The sequence below is a fragment of the Ovis canadensis genome, chromosome 11 (assembly GCF_042477335.2).
Source record: "Ovis canadensis isolate MfBH-ARS-UI-01 breed Bighorn chromosome 11, ARS-UI_OviCan_v2, whole genome shotgun sequence".
Classification (NCBI taxonomy): Eukaryota; Metazoa; Chordata; class Mammalia; order Artiodactyla; family Bovidae; genus Ovis; species Ovis canadensis.
The window spans coordinates 8,508,052-8,524,004 of NC_091255.1; positions in this window are offsets into that span (position 1 = coordinate 8,508,052).

Sequence of the window (15,953 nt, forward strand, 5' to 3'; positions counted from 1 at the left end):
CAGTCCCCATGCGAGTTCCTCGGGGGCCTCTCGGGATTCCTCTCCCGTCGATGCCAGGGCCTAAGACCTTGTGTGGAGTCGGGGCCGGAACCTGAGGATTCCTCTCCAGTGCTGACATGGACCTTGGGGTACTTCTGGAGTCTCCCCAGGGGAGTCAGTCCTCGTCTCGAATGCGGGCATGCACTTGCGCTTTCCTCCAGAGCGGTAGCAGCAGTGTCACGCAGTCCGCCGCGTGGATCAAAGGATCTATGGTTTTCCCTCGAGTCTTTCCCACGAGGCTTTCCCACGAGGCTTTCCCACAGGGCTGTCCCACGTGCACACGTGGTGGGAGTCGATCCTCGGCTTGAACGTCAAGGCAGTGCAGGGAAAACAGGTTCCTCTGGAATGGACTGACACATCTGGGGGACTCTTGGAATGGCGGAACGACCCTGGAGTTCCTCTCTCCTTTCCTGTGGAGATCGCCTCCTCTTGAGATGCGACGGGAACGCCGGGAATTCTTTCCCTGCGAAACAGGGAAAGGATCCCTCATCTCGAGCTAGGAGGCGGAAACCGGGCTCCCCTCGATGTGTGCGGGACCCCACGTGCTTCCTCTCGAATGGAGACGGGTATGTCGCGGAACTGCTTGAGTTGCAGCAAGGGTGTTAAGGACCCTTTGGAAGTTGCAGTGGTTAGATGTGATTAGCCTCGAGAAGCCTCAGCTGAAATGGGCCTCATCTCGCCTGGAGGGCAAAACCTCCTGGATTTTCTCGAGTTGCGGCAGGTGCTCTCGACTTATGACGGGGACCTCAGGGACCCGCTCTGGTGGCCTCAGGAAAGGCCAGTCCCCACGCAAGTTCCTCGGGGGCCTCTGGGGATTCTTCTCCCGTCGATGCCGGGGCCTAAGACCTTGTGTGGAATCGGGGCCGGAACCTGAGGATTACTCTCCAGTGCTGACATGGATCTTGGGGTACTTTTGGAGTCTCCCCAGGGGAGTCAGTCATCGTCTCGAATGCGGGCATGCACTTGCGCTTTCCTCCAGAGCGGTAGCAGCAGTGTCACGCAGTCCGCCGCGTGGATCAAAGGATCTATGTTTTTCCCTCGAGTCTTTCCCATGAGGCTTTCCCACGAGGCTTTCCCACAGGGCTGTCCCACGAGCACACGTGGTGGGAGTCGATCCTCGGCTTGAACGTCAAGGCAGTGCAGGGAAAACAGGTTCCTCTGGAATGGACTGACACATCTGGGGGACTCTTGGAATGGTGGCACGACCCTGGAGTTCCTCTCGCCTTTCCTATGGAGAGCGCCTCCTCTTGAGATGCGACGGGAACGCCGGGAATTCTTTACCTACGAATCAGGGAAAGGATCCCTCATCTCGAGCTAGGAGGCGGAAACGGGGCTCCCCTGGATGTGTGCTGGACCAACGTGCTTCCTCTCGAGTGGAGACGGGTATGTCGGGGAACTTCTTGAGTTGCAGCAAGGGTGTGAAGGACCCTTTGGAAGTTCCAGTGGTTAGGCGTGATTAGCCTCGAGAAGACTCAGCGGAAATGGGCCTCATCTCGCCTGGAGGTCAAAACGTCCTGGATTTTCTCGAGTTGCGGCAGGTGCTCTCGACTTACGACGTGGGCCTCAGGGATCCGCTCTGGTGGCCTCAGGAAATGCCAGTCCCCATGCGAGTTCCTCGGGGGCCTCTCGGGATTCCTCTCCCGTCGATGCCGGGGCCTAAGACCTTGTGTGGAGTCGGGGCCGGAACCTGAGGATTCCTCTCCAGTGCTGACATGGATCTTGGGGTACTTCTGGAGTCTCCCCAGGGGAGTCAGTCCTCGTCTCGAATGCGGGCATGCACTTGCGCTTTCCTCCAGAGCGCTAGCAGCAGTGTCACGCAGTCCGCCGCGTGGATCAAAGGATCTATGGTTTTCCCTCGAGTCTTTCCCACGAGGCTTTCCCACGATGCTTTCCCACAGGGCTGTCCCACGTGCACACGTGGTGGGAGTCGATCCTCGGCTTGAACGTCAAGGCAGTGCAAGGAAAACAGGTTCCTCTGGAATGGACTGACACATCTCGGGGACTCTTGGAATGGTGGCACGACCCTGGAGTTCCTCTCGCCTTTCCTGTGGAGAGCGCCTCCTCTTGAGATGCGACGGGAACGCCGGGAATTCTTTCCCTACGAAAGAGGGAAAGGATCACTCATCTCGAGCTAGGAGGCGGAAACGGGGCTCCCCTGGATGTGTGCGGGACACCACGGGCTTCATCTCGAGTGGAGACGGGTATGTCGCGGAACTGCTTGAGTTGCAGCAAGGGTGTGAAGGACCCTTTGGAAGTTCCAGTGGTTAGATGTGATCAGCCTCGAGAAGCCTTAGCGGAAATGGGCCTCAACTCGCCTGGAGGGCAAAACCTCCTGGATTTTCTCGAGTTGCGGCAGGTGCTCTCGACTTACGACGGGGACCTCAGGGACCCGCTCTAGTGGCCTCAGGAAAGGCCAGTCCCCATGCGAGTTCCTCGGGGGCCTCTCGGGATTCCTCTCCCGTCAATGCCAGGGCCTAAGACCTTGTGTTGAGTCGGGACCGGAACCTGAGGATTCCTCTCCAGTGCTGACATGGATCTTAAGGTACTTCTGGAGTCTCCCAAGGGGAGTCAGTCCTCGTCTCGAATGCGGGCATGCACTTGCGCTTTCCTCCAGAGCGGTAAGAGCAGTGTCACGCAGTCCGCCGCGTGGATCAAAGGATCTATGGTTTTCCCTCGAGTCTTTCCCACGAGGCTTTCCCACGAGGCTTTCCCACAGGGCTGTCCCATGTGCACACGTGATGGGAGTCGATCCTCGGCTTGAACGTCAAGGCAGTGAAGGGAAAACAGGTTCCTCTGGAATGGACTGACATATCTGGGGGACTCTTGGAATGGTGGCATGACCCTGGAGTTCCTCTCGCCTTTCCTGTGGAGAGCGCCTCCTCTTGAGATGCGACGGGAACGCCGGGAATTCTTTCCCTACAAAACAGGGAAAGGATCCCTCATCTCGAGCTAGAAGGCGGAAACGGGGCTCCCCTGGATGTGTGCGGGACCCCACGTGCTTCCTCTCGAGTGGAGACGGGTATGTCGGGGAACTTCTTGAGTTGCAGCAAGGGTGTGAAGGACCCTTTGGAAGTTCCAGTGGTTAGATGTGATTGGCCTCGAGAAGCCTCAGCGGAAATGGGCCTCCTCTCGCCTGGAGGGCAAAACCTCCTGGATTTTCTCGAGTTGCGGCAGGTGCTCTCGACTTACGACGGGGACCTCAGGGACCCGCTCTGGTGGCCTCAGGAAAGGCCAGTCCCCATGCGAGTTCCTCGGGGTCCTCTCGGCATTCCTCTCCCGTAGATGCCGGGGCCTAAGACCTTGTGTGGAGTCGGGGCCGGAACCTGAGGATTCCTCTCCAGTGCTGACATGGATCTTGGGGTACTTCTGGAGTCTCCCCAGGGGAGTCAGTCCTCGTCTCGAATGCGGGCTGCACTTGCGCTTTCCTCCAGAGCGGTAGCAGCAGTGTCACGCAGTCCGCCGCGTGGATCAAAGGATCTATGGTTTTCCCTCGAGTCTTTCCCACGAGGCTTTCCCACGAGGCTTTCCCACAGGGCTGTCCCACGTGCACACGTGGTGGGAGTCGATCCTCGGCTTGAACGTCAAGGCAGTGCAGGGAAAACAGGTTCCTCTGGAATGGACTGACACATCTGGGGGACTCTTGGAATGGCGGAACGACCCTGGAGTTCCTCTCTCCTTTCCTGTGGAGAGCGCCTCCTCTTGAGATGCGACGGGAACGCCGGGAATTCTTTCCCTGCGAAACAGGGAAAGGATCCCTCATCTCGAGCTAGGAGGCGGAAACCGGGCTCCCCTCGATGTGTGCGGGACCCCACGTGCTTCCTCTCGAATGGAGACGGGTATGTCGGGGAACTTCTTGAGTTGCAGCAAGGGTGTGAAGGACCCTTTGGAAGTTGCAGTGGTTAGATGTGATTAGCCTCGAGAAGCCTCAGCTGAAATGGGCCTCATCTCGCCTGGAGGGCAAAACCTCCTGGATTTTCTCGAGTTGCGGCAGGTGCTCTCGACTTACGACGGGGACCTCAGGGACCCGCTCTGGTGGCCTCAGGAAAGGCCAGTCCCCATGCAAGTTCCCCGGGGGCCTCTGGGGATTCCTCTCCCGTCGATGCCGGGGCCTAAACCTAGTGTGGAATCGGGGCCGGAACCTGAGGATTCCTCTCCAGTGCTGACATGGATCTTGGGGTACTTTTGGAGTCTCCCCAGGGGAGTCAGTCCTCGTCTCGAATGCGGGCATGCACTTGCGCTTTCCTCCAGAGCGGTAGCAGTAGTGTCACGCAGTCCGCCGCGTGGATCAAAGGATCTATGTTTTTCCCTCGAGTCTTTCCCATGAGGCTTTCCCACGAGGCTTTCCCACAGGGCTGTCCCACGAGCACACGTGGTGGGAGTCGATCCTCGGCTTGAACGTCAAGGCAGTGCAGGAAAAACAGGTTCCTCTGGAATGGACTGACACATCTGGGGGACTCTTGGAATGGTGGCACGACCCTGGAGTTCCTCTCGCCTTTCCTGTGGAGAGCGCCTCCTCTTGAGATGCGACGGGAACGCCGGGAATTCTTTCCCTACGAAACAGGGAAAGGATCCCTCATCTCGAGCTAGGAGGCGGAAACGGGGCTCCCCTGGATGTGTGCGGGACCCACGTGCTTCCTCTCGAGTGGAGACGGGTATGTCGGGGAACTTCTTGAGTTGCAGCAAGGGTGTGAAGGACCCTTTGGAAGTTCCAGTGGTTAGGCGTGATTAGCCTCGAGAAGACTCAGCGGAAATGGGCCTCATCTCGCCTGGAGGTCAAAACGTCCTGGATTTTCTCGAGTTGCGGCAGGTGCTCTCGACTTACGACGTGGGCCTCAGGGATCCGCTCTGGTGGCCTCAGGAAATGCCAGTCCCCATGCGAGTTCCTCGGGGGCCTCTCGGGATTCCTATCCCGTCGATGCCGGGGCCTAAGACCTTGTGTGGAGTCGGGGCCGGAACCTGAGGATTCCTCTCCAGTGCTGACATGGATCTTGGGGTACTTCTGGAGTCTCCCCAGGGGAGTCAGTCCTCGTCTCGAATGCGGGCTGCACTTGCGCTTTCCTCCAGAGCGGTAGCAGCAGTGTCACGCAGTCCGCCGCGTGGAACAAAGGATCTATGGTTTTCCCTCGAGTCTTTCCCACGAGGCTTTCCCACGAGGCTTTCCCACAGGGCTGTCCCACGTGCACACGTGGTGGGAGTCGATCCTCGGCTTGAACGTCAAGGCAGTGCAGGGAAAACAGGTTCCTCTGGAATGGACTGACACATCTGGGGGTCTCTTGGAATGGTGCCACGACCCTGGAGTTCCTCTCGCCTTTCCTGTGGAGAGCGCCACCTCTTGAGATGCGACGGGAACGCCGGGAATTCTTTCCCTACGAAACAGGGAAAGGATCCCTCATCTCGAGCTAGGAGGCGGAAACGGGGCTCCGCTGGATGTGTGCGGGACCCCACGTGCTTCCTCTCGAGTGGAGACGGGTATGTCGCGGAACTGCTTGAGTTGCAGCAAGGGTGTGAAGGACCCTTTGGAAGTTCCAGTGGTTAGATGTGATTAGCCTCGAGAAGCCTCAGCGGAAATGGGCCTCATCTCGCCTGGAGGGCAAAACCTCCTGGATTTTCTCGAGTTGCGGCAGGTGCTCTCGACTTACGATGGGGACCTCAGGGACCCGCTCTGGTGGCCTCAGGAAAGGCCAGTCCCCATGCGAGTTCCTCGGTGGCCTCTCGGCATTCCTCTCCCGTCAATGCCGGGGCCTAAGACCTTGTGTGGAGTCGGGGCCGGAACCTGAGGATTCCTCTCCAGTGCTGACATGGATCCTGGGGTACTTCTGGAGTCTCCCCAGGGGAGTCAGTCCTCGTCTCGAATGCGGGCTGCACTTGCGCTTTCCTCCAGAGCGGTAGCAGCAGTGTCACGCAGTCCGCCGCGTGGATCAAAGGATCTATGGTTTTCCCTCGAGTCTTTCCCACGAGGCTTTCCCACGAGGCTTTCCCACAGGGCTGTCCCACGTGCACACGTGTTGGGAGTCGATCCTCGGCTTGAACGTCAAGGCAGTGCAGGGAAAACAGGTTCCTCTGGAATGGACTGACACATCTGGGGGACTCTTGGAATGGTGGCACGACCCTGGAGTTCCTCTCGCCTTTCCTGTGGAGAGCGCCTCCTCTTGAGATGCGACGGGAAAGCCGGGAATTCTTTCCCTACGAAACAGGGAAAGGATCCCTCATCTCGAGCTAGGAGGCGGAAACGGGGCTCCCCTGGATGTGTGCGGGACCCACGTGCTTCCTCTCGAGTGGAGACGGGTATGTCGGGGAACTTCTTGAGTTGCAGCAAGGGTGTGAAGGACCCTTTGGAAGTTCCAGTGGTTAGACGTGATTGGCCTCAAGAAGCCTCAGCGGAAATGGGCCTCATCTCGCCTGGAGGGCAAAACCTCCTGGATTTTCTCGAGTTGCAGCAGGTGCTCTCGACTTATGACGGGGACCTCAGGGACCAGCTCTGGTGGCCTCAGGAAAGGCCAGTCCCCATGCGAGTTCCTCGGGGTCCTCTCGTGATTCCTCTCCCCTCGATGCCGGGGCCTAAGACCTTGTGTGGAGTCGGGGCCGGAACCTGAGGATTCCTCTCCAGTGCTGACATGGATCTTGGGGTACTTCTGGAGTCTCCCCAGGGGAGTCAGTCCTCGTCTCGAATGCGGGCATGCACTTGCGCTTTCCTCCAGAGCGGTAGCAGCAGTGTCACGCAGTCCGCCGCGTGGATCAAAGGATCTATGGTTTTCCCTCGAGTCTTTCCCACGAGGCTTTCCCACGAGGCTTTCCCACAGGGCTGTCCCACGTGCACACGTGGTGGGAGTCGATCCTCGGCTTGAACGTCAAGGCAGTGCAGGGAAAACAGGTTCCTCTGGAATGGACTGACACATCTGGGGGACTCTTGGAATGGTGGCACGACCCTGGAGTTCCTCTCGCCTTTCCTGTGGAGAGCGCCTCCTCTTGAGATGCGACGGGAAGGCCGGGAATTCTTTCCCTACGAAACAGGGAAAGGATCCCTCTTCTCGAGCTAGGAGGCGGAAACGGGGCTCCCCTGGATGTGTGCGGGACACCACGTGCTTCCTCTCAAGTGGAGACGGGCATGTCGGGGAACTTCTTGAGTTGCAGCAAGGGTGTGAAGGACCCTTTGGAAGTTCCAGTGGTTAGATGTGATTGGCCTCGAGAAGCCTCAGCGTAAATGGGCCTCATCTCGCCTGGAGGGCAAAACCTCCTGGATTTTCTCGAGTTGCGGCAGGTGCTCTCGACTTACGACGGGGACCTCAGGGACCCGCTCTGGTGGCCTCAGGAAAGGCCAGTCCCCATGCAAGTTCTTCGGGGGCCTCTGGGGATTCCTCTCCCGTCGATGCCGGGGCCTAAGACCTTGTGTGGAATCGGGGCCGGAACCTGAGGATTACTCTCCAGTGCTGACATGGATCTTGGGGTACTTTTGGAGTCTCCCCAGGGGAGTCAGTCCTCGTCTCGAATGCGGGCATGCACTTGCGCTTTCCTCCAGAGCGGTAGCAGCAGTGCCACGCAGTCCGCCGCGTGGATCAAAGGATCTATGTTTTTCCCTCGAGTCTTTCCCATGAGGCTTTCCCACGAGGCTTTCCCACAGGGCTGTCCCACGAGCACACGTGGTGGGAGTCGATCCTCGGCTTGAACGTCAAGGCAGTGCAGGGAAAACAGGTTCCTCTGGAATGGACTGACACATCTGGGGGACTCTTGGAATGGTGGCACGACCCTGGAGTTCCTCTCGCCTTTCCTGTGGAGAGCGCCTCCTCTTGAGATGCGACGGGAACGCCGGGAATTCTTTACCTACGAATCAGGGAAAGGATCCCTCATCTCGAGCTAGGAGGCGGAAACGGGGCTCCCCTGGATGTGTGCTGGACCAACGTGCTTCCTCTCGAGTGGAGACGGGTATGTCGGGGAACTTCTTGAGTTGCAGCAAGGGTGTGAAGGACCCTTTGGAAGTTCCAGTGGTTAGGCGTGATTAGCCTCGAGAAGAATCAGCGGAAATGGGCCTCATCTCGCCTGGAGGTCAAAACGTCCTGGATTTTCTCGAGTTGCGGCAGGTGCTCTCGACTTACGACGTGGGCCTCAGGGATCCGCTCTGGTGGCCTCAGGAAATGCCAGTCCCCATGCGAGTTCCTCGGGGGCCTCTCGGGATTCCTCTCCCGTCGATGCCGGGGCCTAAGACCTTGTGTGGAGTCGGGGCCGGAACCTGAGGATTCCTCTCCAGTGCTGACATGGATCTTGGGGTACTTCTGGAGTCTCCCCAGGGGAGTCAGTCCTCGTCTCGAATGCGGGCATGCACTTGCGCTTTCCTCCAGAGCGGTAGCAGCAGTGTCACGCAGTCCGCCGCGTGGATCAAAGGATCTATGGTTTTCCCTCGAGTCTTTCCCACGAGGCTTTCCCACGAGGCTTTCCCACAGGGCTGTCCCACGTGCACACGTGGTGGGAGTCGATCCTCGGCTTGAACGTCAAGGCAGTGCAGGGAAAACAGGTTCCTCTGGAATGGACTGACACATCTGGGGGACTCTTGGAATGGTGGCACGACCCTGGAGTTCCTCTCGCCTTTCCTGTGGAGAGCGCCTCCTCTTGAGATGCGACGGGAAGGCCGGGAATTCTTTCCCTACGAAACAGGGAAAGGATCCCTCTTCTCGAGCTAGGAGGCGGAAACGGGGCTCCCCTGGATGTGTGCGGGACACCACGTGCTTCCTCTCAAGTGGAGACGGGCATGTCGGGGAACTTCTTGAGTTGCAGCAAGGGTGTGAAGGACCCTTTGGAAGTTCCAGTGGTTAGATGTGATTGGCCTCGAGAAGCCTCAGCGTAAATGGGCCTCATCTCGCCTGGAGGGCAAAACCTCCTGGATTTTCTCGAGTTGCGGCAGGTGCTCTCGACTTACGACGGGGACCTCAGGGACCCGCTCTGGTGGCCTCAGGAAAGGCCAGTCCCCATGCAAGTTCTTCGGGGGCCTCTGGGGATTCCTCTCCCGTCGATGCCGGGGCCTAAGACCTTGTGTGGAATCGGGGCCGGAACCTGAGGATTACTCTCCAGTGCTGACATGGATCTTGGGGTACTTTTGGAGTCTCCCCAGGGGAGTCAGTCCTCGTCTCGAATGCGGGCATGCACTTGCGCTTTCCTCCAGAGCGGTAGCAGCAGTGCCACGCAGTCCGCCGCGTGGATCAAAGGATCTATGTTTTTCCCTCGAGTCTTTCCCATGAGGCTTTCCCACGAGGCTTTCCCACAGGGCTGTCCCACGAGCACACGTGGTGGGAGTCGATCCTCGGCTTGAACGTCAAGGCAGTGCAGGGAAAACAGGTTCCTCTGGAATGGACTGACACATCTGGGGGACTCTTGGAATGGTGGCACGACCCTGGAGTTCCTCTCGCCTTTCCTGTGGAGAGCGCCTCCTCTTGAGATGCGACGGGAACGCCGGGAATTCTTTACCTACGAATCAGGGAAAGGATCCCTCATCTCGAGCTAGGAGGCGGAAACGGGGCTCCCCTGGATGTGTGCTGGACCAACGTGCTTCCTCTCGAGTGGAGACGGGTATGTCGGGGAACTTCTTGAGTTGCAGCAAGGGTGTGAAGGACCCTTTGGAAGTTCCAGTGGTTAGGCGTGATTAGCCTCGAGAAGAATCAGCGGAAATGGGCCTCATCTCGCCTGGAGGTCAAAACGTCCTGGATTTTCTCGAGTTGCGGCAGGTGCTCTCGACTTACGACGTGGGCCTCAGGGATCCGCTCTGGTGGCCTCAGGAAATGCCAGTCCCCATGCGAGTTCCTCGGGGGCCTCTCCGGATTCCTCTCCCGTCGATGCCGGGGCCTAAGACCTTGTGTGGAGTCGGGGCCGGAACCTGAGGATTCCTCTCCAGTGCTGACATGGATCTTGGGGTACTTCTGGAGTCTCCCCAGGGGAGTCAGTCCTCGTCTCGAATGCGGGCATGCACTTGCGCTTTCCTCCAGAGCGGTAGCAGCAGTGTCACGCAGTCCGCCGCGTGGATCAAAGGATCTATGGTTTTCCCTCGAGTCTTTCCCACGAGGCTTTCCCACGATGCTTTCCCACAGGGCTGTCCCACGTGCACACGTGGTGGGAGTCGATCCTCGGCTTGAACGTCAAGGCAGTGCAAGGAAAACAGGTTCCTCAGGAATGGACTGACACATCTCGGGGACTCTTGGAATGGTGGCACGACCCTGGAGTTCCTCTCGCCTTTCCTGTGGAGAGCGCCTCCTCTTGAGATGCGACGGGAACGCCGGGAATTCTTTCCCTACGAAAGAGGGAAAGGATCACTCATCTCGAGCTAGGAGGCGGAAACGGGGCTCCCCTGGATGTGTGCGGGACACCACGGGCTTCATCTCGAGTGGAGACGGGTATGTCGCGGAACTGCTTGAGTTGCAGCAAGGGTGTGAAGGACCGTTTGGAAGTTCCAGTGGTTAGATGTGATCAGCCTCGAGAAGCCTTAGCGGAAATGGGCCTCAACTCGCCTGGAGGGCAAAACCTCCTGGATTTTCTCGAGTTGCGGCAGGTGCTCTCGACTTACGACGGGGACCTCAGGGACCCGCTCTAGTGGCCTCAGGAAAGGCCAGTCCCCATGCGAGTTCCTCGGGGGCCTCTCGGGATTCCTCTCCCGTCAATGCCAGGGCCTAAGACCTTGTGTTGAGTCGGGACCGGAAACTGAGGATTCCTCTCCAGTGCTGCCATAGATCTTGGGGTACTTCTGGAGTCTCCCCAGGGGAGTCAGTCCTCGTCTCGAATGCGGGCATGCACTTGCGCTTTCCTCCAGAGCGGTAGCAGCAGTGTCACGCAGTCCGCCGCGTGGATCAAAGGATCTATGGTTTTCCCTCGAGTCTTTCCCACGAGGCTTTCCCACGAGGCTTTCCCACAGGGCTGTCCCACGTGCACACGTGGTGGGAGTCGATCCTCGGCTTGAACGTCAAGGCAGTGCAGGGAAAACAGGTTCCTCTGGAATGGACTGACACATCTGGGGGACTCTTGGAATGGTGTCAAGACCCTGGAGTTCCTCTCGCCTTTCCTGTGGAGAGCGCCTCCTCTTGAGATGCGACGGGAACGCCGGGAATTCTTTCCCTACGAAACAGGGAAAGGATCCCTCATCTCGAGCTAGGAGGCGGAAACGGGGCTCCCCTGGATGTGTGCGGGACACCACGTGCTTCCTCTCAAGTGCAGACGGGTATGTCGGGGAACTTCTTGAGTTGCAGCAAGGGTGTGAAGGACCCTTTGGAAGTTCCAGTGGTTAGATGTGATTGGCCTCGAGAAGCCTCAGCGGAAATGGGCCTCATCTCGCCTGGAGGGCAAAACCTCCTGGATTTTCTCGAGTTGCGGCAGGTGCTCTCGACTTACGACGGGGACCTCAGGGACCCGCTCTGGTGGCCTCAGGAAAGGCCAGTCCCCATGCGAGTTCCTCGGGGGCCTCTCGGGATTCCTCTCCCGTCGATGCCGGGGCCTAAGACCTTGTGTGGAGTCGGGGCCGGAACCTGAGGATTCCTCTCCAGTGCTGACATGGATCTTGGGGTACTTCTGGAGTCTCCCCAGGGGAGTCAGTCCTCGTCTCGAATGCGGGCATGCACTTGCGCTTTCCTCCAGAGCGGTAGCAGCAGTGTCACGCAGTCCGCCGCGTGGATCAAAGGATCTATGGTTTTCCCTCGAGTCTTTCCAACGAGGCTTTCCCACGAGGCTTTCCCACAGGGCTGTCCCACGTGCACACGTGGTGGGAGTCGATCCTCGGCTTGAACGTCAAGGCAGTGCAGGGAAAACAGGTTCCTCTGGAATGGACTGACACATCTGGGGGACTCTTGGAATGGTGTCACGACCCTGGAGTTCCTCTCGCCTTTCCTGTGGAGAGCGCCTCCTCTTGAGATGCGACGGGAACGCCGGGAATTCTTTCCCTACGAAACAGGGAAAGGATCCCTCATCTCGAGCTAGGAGGCGAAACGGGGCTCCCCTGGATGTGTGCGGGACCCCACATGCTTCCTCTCGAGTGGAGACGGGTATGTCGGGGAACTTCTTGAGTTGCAGCAAGGGTGTGAAAGACCCTTTGGAAGTTCCAGTGGTTAGACGTGATTAGCCTCGAGAAGCCTCAGCGGAAATGGGCCTCATTTCGCCTGGAGGGCAAAACCTCCTGGATTTTCTCGAGTTGCGGCAGGTGCTCTCGACTTACGACGGGGACCTCAGGGACCCGCTCTGGTGGCCTCAGGAAAGGCCAGTCCCCATGCGAGTTCCTCGGGGGCCTCTCGGGATTCCTCTCCCGTCGATGCCGGGGCCTAAGACCTTGTGTGGAGTCGGGGCCGGAACCTGAGGATTCCTCTCCAGTGTTGACATGGATCTTGGGGTACTTCTGGAGTCTCCCCAGGGGAGTCAGTCCTCGTCTCGAATGCGGGCATGCACTTGCGCTTTCCTCCAGAGCGGTAGCAGCAGTGTCACGCAGTCCGCCGCGTGGATCAAAGGATCTATGGTTTTCCCTCCAGTCTTTCCCACGAGGCTTTCCCACGAGGCTTTCCCACAGGGCTGTCCCACGTGCACACGTGGTGGGAGTCGATCCTCGGCTTGAACGTCATGGCAGTGCAGGGAAAACAGGTTCCTCTGGAATGGACTGACACATCTGGGGGACTCTTGGAATGGTGGCACGACCCTGGAGTTCCTCTCGCCTTTCCTGTGGAGAGCGCCTCCTCTTGAGATGCGACGGGAAGGCCGGGAATTCTTTCCCTACGAAACAGGGATAGGATCCCTCATCTCGAGCTAGGAGCCGGAAACGGGGCTCCCCTGGATGTTTGCAGGACACCACGTGCTTCCTCTCGAGTGCAGACGGGTATGTCGTGGAACTTCTTGAGTTGCAGCAAGGGTGTGAAGGACCCTGTGGAAGTTCCAGTGGATAGATGTGATTGGCCTCGAGCAGCCTCAGAGGAAATGGGCCTCATCTCGCCTGCAGGGCAAAACCTCCTGGATTTTCTCGAGTTGCGGCAGGTGCTCTCGACTTACGATGGGGACCTCAGGGACCCGCTCTGGTGGCCTCAGGAAAGGCCAGTCCCCATGCGAGTTCCTCGGGGGCCTCTCGGGATTCCTCTCCCGTCGATGCCGGGGCCTAAGACCTTGTGTGGAGTCGGAGCCGGAACCTGAGGATTCCTCTCCAGTGCTGACATGGATCTTGGGGTACTTCTGGAGTCTCCCCAGGGGAGTCAGTCCTCGTCTCGAATGCGGGCATGCACTTGCGCTTTCCTCCAGAGCGGTAGCAGCAGTGTCACGCAGTCCGCCGCGTGGATCAAAGGATCTATGGTTTTCCCTCGAGTCTTTCCCACGAGGCTTTCCCACGAGGCTTTCCCACAGGGCTGTCCCACGTGCACACGTGGTGGGAGTCGATTCTCGGCTTGAACGTCAAGGCAGTGCAGGGAAAACAGGTTCCTCTGGAATGGACTGACACATCTGGGGGACTCTTGGAATGGTGTCACGACCCTGGAGTTCCTCTCGCCTTTCCTGTGGAGAGCGCCTCCTCTTGAGATGCGACGGGAACGCCGGGAATTCTTTCCCTACGAAACAGGGAAAGGATCCCTCATCTAGAGCTAGGAGGCGAAACGGGGCTCCCCTGGATGTGTGCGGGACCCCACGTGCTTCCTCTCGAGTGGAGACGGGTATGTCGGGGAACTTCTTGAGTTGCAGCAAGGGTGTGAAAGACCCTTTGGAAGTTCCAGTGGTTAGACGTGATTAGCCTCGAGAAGCCTCAGCGGAAATGGGCCTCATTTCGCCTGGAGGGCAAAACCTCCTGGATTTTCTCGAGTTGCGGCAGGTGCTCTCGACTTACGACGGGGACCTCAGGGACCCGCTCTGGTGGCCTCAGGAAAGGCCAGTCCCCATGCGAGTTCCTCGGGGGCCTCTCGGGATTCCTCTCCCGTCGATGCCGGGGCCTAAGACCTTGTGTGGAGTCGGGGCCGGAACCTGAGGATTCCTCTCCAGTGCTGACATGGATCTTGGGGTACTTCTGGAGTCTCCCCAGGGGAGTCAGTCCTCGTCTCGAATGCGGGCATGCACTTGCGCTTTCCTCCAGAGCGGTAGCAGCAGTGTCACGCAGTCCGCCGCGTGGATCAAAGGATCTATGGTTTTCCCTCGAGTCTTTCCCACGAGGCTTTCCCACGAGGCTTTCCCACAGGGCTGTCCCACGTGCACACGTGGTGGGAGTCGATCCTCGGCTTGAACGTCAAGGCAGTGCAGGGAAAACAGGTTCCTCTGGAATGGACTGACACATCTGGGGGACTCTTGGAATGGTGGCATGACCCTGGAGTTCCTCTCTCCTTTCCTGTGGAGAGCGCCTCCTCTTGAGATGCGACGGGAACGCCGGGAATTCTTTCCCTACGAAACAGGGAAAGGATCCCTCATCTCGAGCTAGGAGGCGGAAACGGGGCTCCCCTGGATGTGTGCGGGACACCACGTGCTTCCTCTCGAGTGCAGACGGGTTTGTTGGGGAACTTCTTGAGTTGCAGCAAGGGTGTGAAGGACCCTTTGGAAGTTCCAGTGGTTAGATGTGATTGGCCTCGAGAAGCCTCAGCGGAAATGGGCCTCATCTCGCCTGGAGGGCAAAACCTCCTGGATTTTCTCGAGTTGCGGCAGGTGCTCTCGACTTACGACGGGGACCTCAGGGACCCGCTCTGGTGGCCTCAGGAAAGGCCAGTCCCCATGCGAGTTCCTCGGGGGCCTCTCGGGATTACTCTCCCGTCGATGCCGGGGCCTAAGACCTTGTGTGGAGTCGGGGCCGGAACCTGAGGATTCCTCTCCAGTGCTGACATGGATCTTGGGGTACTTCTGGAGTCTCCCCAGGGGAGTCAGTCCTCGTGTCGAATGCGGGCATGCACTTGCGCTTTCCTCCAGAGCGGTAGCAGCAGTGTCACGCAGTCCTCCGCGTGGATCAAAAGATCTATTGTTTTCCCTCGAGTCTTTCCCACGAGGCTTTCCCACGAGGCTTTCCCACAGGGCTGTCCCACGTGCACACGTGGTGGGAGTCGATCCTCGGCTTGAACGTCAAGGCAGTGCAGGGAAAACAGGTTCCTCTGGAATGGACTGACACATCTGGGGGACTCTTGGAATGGTGGCACGACCCTGGAGTTCCTCTCGCCTTTCCTGTGGAGAGCGCCTCCTCTTGAGATGCGACGGGAACGCCGGGAATTCTTTCCCTACGAAACAGGGAAAGGATCCCTCATCTCGAGCTAGGAGGCGGAAACGGGGCTCCCCTGGATGTGTGCGGGACACCACGTGCTTCCTCTCGAGTGCAGACGGGTATGTCCGGGAACTTCTTGAGTTGCAGCAAGGGTGTGAAGGACCCTTTGGAAGTTCCAGTGGTTAGACGTGATTAGCCTCGAGAAGCCTCAGCGGAAATGGGCCTCATCTCGCCTGGAGGGCAAAACCTCCTGGATTTTCTCGAGTTGCGGCAGGTGCTCTCGACTTACGACGGGGACCTCAGGGACCCGCTCTGGTGGCCTCAGGAAAGGCCAGTCCCCATGCGAGTTCCTCGGGGGCCTCTCGGGATTCCTCTCCCGTCGATGCCGGGGCCTAAGACCTTGTGTGGAGTCGGGGCCGGAACCTGAGGATTCCTCTCCAGTGTTGACATGGATCTTGGGGTACTTCTGGAGTCTCCCCAGGGGAGTCAGTCCTCGTCTCGAATGCGGGCATGCACTTGCGCTTTCCTCCAGAGCGGTAGCAGCAGTGTCACGCAGTCCGCCGCGTGGATCAAAGGATCTATGGTTTTCCCTCGAGTCTTTCCCACGAGGCTTTCCCACGAGGCTTTCCCACAGGGCTGTCCCACGTGCACACGTGGTGGGAGTCGATCCTCGGCTTGAACGTCATGGCAGTGCAGGGAAAACAGGTTCCTCTGGAATGGACTGACACATCTGGGGGACTCTTGGAATGGTGGC